Source organism: Pseudopipra pipra, unplaced genomic scaffold (assembly GCF_036250125.1).
Source record: "Pseudopipra pipra isolate bDixPip1 unplaced genomic scaffold, bDixPip1.hap1 HAP1_SCAFFOLD_273, whole genome shotgun sequence".
NCBI classification, from domain to species: domain Eukaryota; kingdom Metazoa; phylum Chordata; class Aves; order Passeriformes; family Pipridae; genus Pseudopipra; species Pseudopipra pipra.
The window spans coordinates 13,411-21,752 of record NW_026990752.1 but is presented as its reverse complement, the minus strand read 5'-3'; the positions used below and the strand labels follow the sequence as shown (position 1 = coordinate 21,752).

Here is an 8,342-nt window from a genome sequence, read left to right as displayed (position 1 = left end):
GTTTTGGGGATGATTTGGGTCAGTTTTTGGGGCCAGTTTGGGGTCATTGTTTGGGGTGATTTGGGTCAGTTTTGGGTCAGCTTTTGGGATGATTGGGGTCAGTTTTGGGTCAGCTTTTGGGGATGATTGGGGTCAGTTTTTGGGGTCAGTTTTGGGTCATTGTTTGGTGTGATTTGGGTCGGTTTTGGGTCAATTTTTGGGGAGCACTGGGTGTTACTGGGGGTTGTTGGGGAGTACTGGGTGTTTACTGGGGAGCACTGAGTGTTACTGGGGGTTGTTGAGGAGCACTGGGTGTTACTGGGGTGCACTGGGGAGCACTGGGTGTTACTGAGGGTTGTTGGGGAGCACTGGGTGTTACTGGGGAGCACTGGGAGAGAAGATGAAAAATAAAGAGAATAAAAAATAAACGAAATAAAAAAGGAAATATTAAAAAAACAAAAGAAAATTAAAAAAAAAAAAAAGGCAAAAAAACTAAAAAGGAAATAAAATGAAAAGGAAATAAGAGAGAAAAAAAAAAAAAAAAAAAGAAACCCCTTCTTGGGCACCCCGTTTCCTCTCCTCCCCCCCTCCCCGAACCGTAAATTGCGGGGTCATCACCCCAAAAATGTGAGAAGGGGACCCCAAAATGTGGGTGGGGGAACCCCAGGGAGCCGAAAAAGTGGAGGGGGAGCCGCAACAAGAAAGCGAAGCCGGGCGGTCGGGCGGCGGGGTGGGGGGGGCAGCCGAGGTGGGGACGCCGGCGCATGCGCGGTCGTTGGCAAGACGCCGGCGATCACGTGGTAAGTAAGGGCAGCCAGGAGCGGGACCGGCGACGCATGCGCAGTGGCTCTCGTGCCGGTGCAGCGCTCCCTGCTCGAGTTAAGGGCCGGTTCCGGCGGCAGGGCGGGACTGGCGGTCTCCCGTCTCTCCCGGGGTGTGTGTGGGGGGAATAACATGAAGATTTTTTTGGGGTGAAAGCGCAGAAATTAGCCAGGAGGGACGCTAATTTGGGTAAACTCGGTCACCGGAAGTAGAGAGCGACCGGAAGTCCTCCAAGGCCCCGGCGCGGAAGTCCGCCAAGCCCACAGTAAAGATGGCGCCGCCAGGACCGGAACGACCACACTAAAGATGGCGCCCCTGCCCGGAAGTCCGCCAAGCCCACAGTAAAGATGGCGCCGCCAGGACCGGAACGACCACACTAAAGATGGCGGCGCGGCGCTCCGCCCTCCCGCCTCGTTCCGCTCCGCTCCCCTCCCGCCCCCGCTCCCCCCCCCCGCTCCCCTCCACTCCCGCTCCCGCCGTGCCCCGGAGATGCTGTCGGAGCTGCGCCGCCGCCTTCCCCCCCCCCCAGGAAGCGACCCACGGCGCCAGATCCGACGGAAATCGTCCCCGGGGTAAGCTGGGCGCGGCGGTTCGGCGCGGCCGCTCTTCTGCCTCTCCCGCGGCCATCGGCGACTGCAGGCAGGGGAAGCGACAGGCAAGTTTCTCGCCTCTGCGGAGAAACTTGCACCTGCGTGCCGCCGCAGGGCCGGGTTCGGATGTGCCCTGGCATTGCACACGCACCACACCCCCCCGCGGGGAGGGTGTGCGCTGCCTCGGGGCCCCTGTCTGTGCTGCCGGGAGAGAGAAATCCTTTGGGAAGCTGGGCGGGAAACAGCAGCTCTGTGAACTGCTCAGCTTTTCCTAGGCAAGGGCAGGTTTTCGGGAAGAAAGGCCCGTACGCGCGAAAGGCGCCGCGGGTCTCGCCAAGGTGGGGGGGGCGGGGGGGGGCGCGGCTGCAGTGCCGCTCCCGGCCGTGTCCGCCAGGCGGCGACTGTGAGGCAGGGCCCGGCGCTCGGGGGCGCTCTCGCAAGCGACGCCCCCGGCAAAGCGGCGGGCTTTGGGCGCTGCCGGCCTTCCCCCGGAGCGCCCGGGCTGGCCCGGCGCCTGGCAAAACCTCTGAGGGAAAAGGCAAGCAAGAACTGCGCTTCTTCTGCCCTTTCTTTAGCCGGGGACTGGAACACAGACAAAATCGAGGGGCTCTTTGACCTGGGCAGGCTCCGAGCGTTTTTCAGCCTTCCTTCGCAGGGCATTCTCACCCTCCGAAAAGCTGAAAGGCTTTAACAGCTGGAGACGCGCCTGCAGCTGTGCAAATTAATGTAGTTTCTTTTAGGAAACGAAGGGGAAGTTTTCCTGTTGGGAGCCTAAATACCGAGTCTACTCTGCTTTTTCAATCAGGTGACGAAGCTTATGGAAAAAAAGACCAAAGGCCTCGAGGTGAGTACATTCTACCGAGTTCTGCTTTTCTGGGATCCGTTTGGGAAAACCACGTGAAATTCTAAAAAGCTTCTCTCCGTGTTTTCTAGTTGTTTTTTCAGCCTTGGTCTAAGTTTCCTGTAGAAAAGGGCATAGAATTATTAGAACAGACAAACTAGGCTTTCTCGGGAGAGATGGAAGAAAAGTCTGCTGATTGCAGTTCTGCTTTTCTTGTCTTCCCTTCGACTGTCATTTTCTCTCCCCTGCTGTTCAAATAGGCAGCAATTAATTGCTCTACTGAAGAGTTTGCTGTACCAAGTGTCTGTCAAATGGATGCCTTGAACTCAAGATAGCACCTGCTCCTTAGTTACAAAACGTTCCTCACAGGAAATTTTCAGGCGTGCCCATAAATCTCCTCGCTGTTTGTTTGGGAGAACAGGGTTTTCTCGTCTGTAACAGAATAGTCGTGGCATTTGCTAGGGAATGCTGGTGGCAATCTAGTCAGGAGAGGACCCCGTGCTTCACTAATTTTCCCTTTTTGCTGTTGGGGGTGACTTCTTCCCAGGGATGTTCTTCTTGACCCCCCGGGGCAAACGGAGGTGTCAGCGTCAGGAGCCATCCTAACTGAGGCCCCGGTAGGTGAGTGCTTTTTGTGTGACTGGACGGTGAAGCTGTCTGTGGGAATGACCTGGCTATTGCTCAGTGTAGTCCTAATTAAGGTGTCTTTTACTCCGTGTTCCCAGGCTCCCTCTTTCCCTTCGGTCGCCGTGGACACTGTGCCGGACGCCTCTGGCAGGACTAACCCCGGGGCTTTTATGTCCAGCGTGCTGTGCTGTGTGTGCCTGCAGGTCAGAAAAGCTGGCAGTGCAGTCCCTCTGCTTTGGTTGCTGTGTCTCTTTGGGAGTTCTTTCGGAGGGCAATGAGAGAGCGATTTGGTTTGAAGGGGACCTTTAAAGGGCACCCTGTCTTCCGTAGGCAGGGGCACCTTCCACTCTCATCCCCGGTTGGATGCTGCAAGTCCCATCCAGCCTGGCCTGGAACACTTGCAGGGATCCAGGGGCAGCCTCGGCTTCCCTGTGCGGTGTGCTCTAATAGCTCTCCACTGGCATCAGGAAAAATGTTGTCAGCACCTTTTGTGCGACGATGGTAAGCGGGACCCGGGTGAAAATTGCCTTCTCTGAGGTGCAGAGGGAAATAATTCTCCTTTGAAGTCAAATGTATTGGGTTTTGCACGAGTCTCGTCTGCCTTCTGTTTGAATTGCTTTCTCTTCTCGGCAGTTATTTGAAATTAAACTTTTATTTTGTGTCTCCCCCTTCAGCATCCTGTACAAGACAAAGCTACCTTTCTTTCCTCGTGGGAATGGACCGGCCGGGCTTTGGCAATCTGGCCCCTCGAAAGACTAAAGTGACCTCTTCCAGCAGGGGAAGACTGAAGCAAGGGGTGCCAGGAAGAACTGGAGTCTCTGGAGAATAAAAGCTGGAAGCGTGCCCCCGAAAATCCCCAGCCCCGGGTGGTCAGTGGTCTGACTTGCACGGACCGGTGGCCTTGGCCAGGAGCGGTCCTGCGGGAAGCGCCTTTGCCCAGCCTGTAATTTTAATTTTCTCTTGGATGCTTGGCAAAGCCCCCCTGGGTGAGCCCCGGTGCCTGGCAGGAGCAGAGCGGGCTTCCAGGGAGGCATTCACCCGGTCAGCGTCAGGAACCATCCTAACTGAGGCCTCGGTGAGTGCTTTTTGTATGACTGGACAGTGAAGCTGTCTGTGGGAATGACCTGGCTGGTGCTCGTTGTACTCCTAATTAAAGTGTCTTTTACTCCGTGTTCCCAGGCTGCCTCTTTCCCTTCGGTCGACGTGGACACTGTGCCGGACGCCTCTGGCAGGACTAACCCCGTGGCTTTTATGTCCAACGTGCTGTGCTGTGTGTGCCTGCAGGTAAGAAAAGCTGGGAGTGCAGTCCCTCTGCTTTGATTGCTGTGTCTCTTTGGTAGTGATTTTGGAGGGGAATCCCAGAGCGATTTGGTTTGAAGGGGACCTTCAAAGGCCAGCCTGCCTTCCGTGGGCAGGGACACCTTCCCCTATCATCCCCGGCTGGATGCTCCGAGTCCCATCCAGCCTGGCCTGGAACACTTGCAGGGATGGGGCAGGCTCGGCTTCCGTGTGCGGTGTGCTCTAATATCTCTCCACTGTCATCAGGAAAAATGTTGTCAGCGTGTTTTGTTGGACGATGGTAAGCAGGACCCGGGTGAAAATGACATTCTGTTAGGTGCAGAGGGAAATAATTCTCCTTTGAAGTCAAATGTATTCAGATTTGCACGAGTCTTGTCTGCCTTATGTTTGAATTGCTTTCTATTTTAGGCAGTTGTTTTAAATTAAACTTTTATTTTGTGTCTCCCCCCCAGTATCCTGTCCAAGACCAAGCTACCTTTCCTCGTGGGAAGGGACCGGCCGGGCTTTGGCAATCTGGCCCCTCGAAAGACTAAAGTGACCTCTTCCAACAGGGGAAGACTGAAGCAAGCGGTGCCAGGAAGAACTGGAGTTTCTGGAGAATAAAAGCTGGAAGCGTGCCCCCGAAAATCCCCAGCCCCGGGTGGTCAGTGGTCTGACTTGCACGGACCGGTGGCCTTGGCCAGGAGCGGTCCTGCGGGAAGCGCCTTTGCCCAGCCTGTAATTTTAATTTCCATTGGATGCTTGGCAAAGCCCCCCTGGGTGAGCCCCAGTGCCTGGCATGAGCGGAGCGGGCTTCCAGGGAGGCATTCACCCGGTCAGCGTCAGGAACCATCCTAACTGAGGCCTCGGTGAGTGCTTTTTGTATGACTGGACAGTGAAGCTGTCTGTGGGAATGACCTGGCTATTGCTCAGTGTACTCCTAATTAAGGTGTCTTTTACTCCGTGTTCCCAGGCTGCCTCTTTCCCTTCGGTCGCCGTGGACACTGTGCCGGACACCTCTGGCAGGACTAACCCCGGGGCTTTTATGTCCAGCGTGCTGTGCTGTGTGTGCCTGCAGGTAAGAAAAGCTGGCAGTGCAGTCCCTCTACTTTGATTGCTGTGTCTCTTGGGTAGCGATTTTGGAGGGGAATCCCAGAGCGATTTGGTTTGAAGGGGACCTTCAAAGGCCAGCCTGCCTTCCGTGGGCAGGGACACCTTCCACTGTCCCCGGTTGCTCCGAGTCCCGTCCAGCCTGGCCTGGAACACTTGCAGGGATGGGGCAGGCTCAGTTTCCCTGTGCAGTGTGCTCTAATATCTCTCCACTGGCATCCTGAAAAATGTTGTCAGTGTGTTTTGTTGGACGACGCTAGGCAGGACCTGGGTGAAAAGGACATTCTCTGAGGTGCTGGGAGAAGGAGGACTCGTGCGGGCACCTCCAGAGACAGCGGGAACGGGAGCGTGCTGCGGAGAAGGAAAATTCCAGGGGGTGGGTGCCGAGAAATTTGTCCTTCCCTTGCCCTGTGCTCTGCACTCAGCAATGGGTCAAGTGCAGAAGTTTCCTGGGGACCCTGGAAAATGAGGCCGGGTCTGCTAAGAAAAGTGGGGCCAAAGGAGCAGGACCTGGGTCTGCGAGCGTGGGAGAAACAAGGGCCGGGTCATCCTCTGCCTCCAGGAGGGAGGGCAGCAGGAAAGGCCACGGACTAAAGCACTGAAGTGCCGTTCCCCAGGGAGCCCCTGCCCAGCACTGAACTTGCTTGTGCACTTGCTGTCCCTTTGCCAGCGGAGCCGAAGCGTCGGGTGCGGGTGCCGGGGGGATGGAGCTGCCAAGGACAAACTGGGAGGGGGTTTGCGAAGGAAGGGGGTAGAAGGAGCTCTTGACGTGCTTTTTTTACTTCTTCATCCCACAGAATTGCCACGAGAGGAAATACCTCAGAGGGGCTTCCCTCCAGATAAGCCCTGAATATGCCAGGAGGTTTCAGCCGGGAGAAAGGAGCTGTGGAAGAAAAGCAGCCTAAAAGTAGCCAGCGGGGATCATCAGGTTTTCCAGGCAAGAAGAACAAGGAGAGAGATGAGGGAATGGGGTTCCAATTCCTAATGATTTGGTGGGTGCAGGAATGATTTGTGTGTGTTTTCCAGTCCCTTTTGATTCCTGAGATGATTTTAAAATGATGGCTTTAGCAATCAACTAAATCGGAGATGTTGTTTTTGAGAGGAAATGGTGCCAAATAAATGCAGAGTTTTGGGTCAGTTTTGGGGATGATTTGGGTCAGTTTTTGGGGCCAGTTTGGGGTCATTGTTTGGGGTGATTTGGGTCAGTTTTGGGTCAGCTTTTGGGATGATTGGGGTCAGTTTTGGGTCAGCTTTTGGGGATGATTGGGGTCAGTTTTTGGGGTCAGTTTTGGGTCATTGTTTGGTGTGATTTGGGTCGGTTTTGGGTCAATTTTTGGGGAGCACTGGGTGTTACTGGGGGTTGTTGGGGAGCACTGGGTGTTACTGAGGGTTGTTGGGGAGCACTGGGTGTTACTGGGGAGCACTGGGAGAGAAGATGAAAAATAAAGAGAATAAAAAATAAACGAAATAAAAAAGGAAATATTAAAAAAACAAAAGAAAATTAAAAAAAAAAAAAAGGCAAAAAAACTAAAAAGGAAATAAAATGAAAAGGAAATAAGAGAGAAAAAAAAAAAAAAAAAAAGAAACCCCTTCTTGGGCACCCCGTTTCCTCTCCTCCCCCCCTCCCCGAACCGTAAATTGCGGGGTCATCACCCCAAAAATGTGAGAAGGGGACCCCAAAATGTGGGTGGGGGAACCCCAGGGAGCCGAAAAAGTGGAGGGGGAGCCGCAACAAGAAAGCGAAGCCGGGCGGTCGGGCGGCGGGGTGGGGGGGGCAGCCGAGGTGGGGACGCCGGCGCATGCGCGGTCGTTGGCAAGACGCCGGCGATCACGTGGTAAGTAAGGGCAGCCAGGAGCGGGACCGGCGACGCATGCGCAGTGGCTCTCGTGCCGGTGCAGCGCTCCCTGCTCGAGTTAAGGGCCGGTTCCGGCGGCAGGGCGGGACTGGCGGTCTCCCGTCTCTCCCGGGGTGTGTGTGGGGGGAATAACATGAAGATTTTTTTGGGGTGAAAGCGCAGAAATTAGCCAGGAGGGACGCTAATTTGGGTAAACTCGGTCACCGGAAGTAGAGAGCGACCGGAAGTCCTCCAAGGCCCCGGCGCGGAAGTCCGCCAAGCCCACAGTAAAGATGGCGCCGCCAGGACCGGAACGACCACACTAAAGATGGCGCCCCTGCCCGGAAGTCCGCCAAGCCCACAGTAAAGATGGCGCCGCCAGGACCGGAACGACCACACTAAAGATGGCGGCGCGGCGCTCCGCCCTCCCGCCTCGTTCCGCTCCGCTCCCCTCCCGCCCCCGCTCCCCCCCCCCGCTCCCCTCCACTCCCGCTCCCGCCGTGCCCCGGAGATGCTGTCGGAGCTGCGCCGCCGCCTTCCCCCCCCCCCAGGAAGCGACCCACGGCGCCAGATCCGACGGAAATCGTCCCCGGGGTAAGCTGGGCGCGGCGGTTCGGCGCGGCCGCTCTTCTGCCTCTCCCGCGGCCATCGGCGACTGCAGGCAGGGGAAGCGACAGGCAAGTTTCTCGCCTCTGCGGAGAAACTTGCACCTGCGTGCCGCCGCAGGGCCGGGTTCGGATGTGCCCTGGCATTGCACACGCACCACACCCCCCCGCGGGGAGGGTGTGCGCTGCCTCGGGGCCCCTGTCTGTGCTGCCGGGAGAGAGAAATCCTTTGGGAAGCTGGGCGGGAAACAGCAGCTCTGTGAACTGCTCAGCTTTTCCTAGGCAAGGGCAGGTTTTCGGGAAGAAAGGCCCGTACGCGCGAAAGGCGCCGCGGGTCTCGCCAAGGTGGGGGGGGGGGGGGGGGGGGCGCGGCTGCAGTGCCGCTCCCGGCCGTGTCCGCCAGGCGGCGACTGTGAGGCAGGGCCCGGCGCTCGGGGGCGCTCTCGCAAGCGACGCCCCCGGCAAAGCGGCGGGCTTTGGGCGCTGCCGGCCTTCCCCCGGAGCGCCCGGGCTGGCCCGGCGCCTGGCAAAACCTCTGAGGGAAAAGGCAAGCAAGAACTGCGCTTCTTCTGCCCTTTCTTTAGCCGGGGACTGGAACACAGACAAAATCGAGGGGCTCTTTGACCTGGGCAGGCTCCGAGCGTTTTTCAGCCTT

At 56.9% G+C, this 8,342-nt stretch overlaps 1 long non-coding RNA gene across 2 annotated transcripts; it reads left to right on the top strand.

The window, feature by feature from the left end:
- Positions 1–2,037: 2,037 nt before the first annotated feature.
- LOC135408262 (uncharacterized) lies at positions 2,038–6,384 on the top strand. 2 transcript variants are annotated; one of them, XR_010427435.1, is made up of 4 exons: positions 2,038–2,235; positions 2,780–2,853; positions 5,111–5,623; positions 6,045–6,384. It is a non-coding gene; the product is annotated as an uncharacterized LOC135408262 (long non-coding RNA). The 2 variants fall into 2 exon arrangements; XR_010427434.1 differs by lacking the exon at positions 2,038–2,235 and having other exon boundaries at positions 2,727–2,853.
- Positions 6,385–8,342: the final 1,958 nt, after the last annotated feature.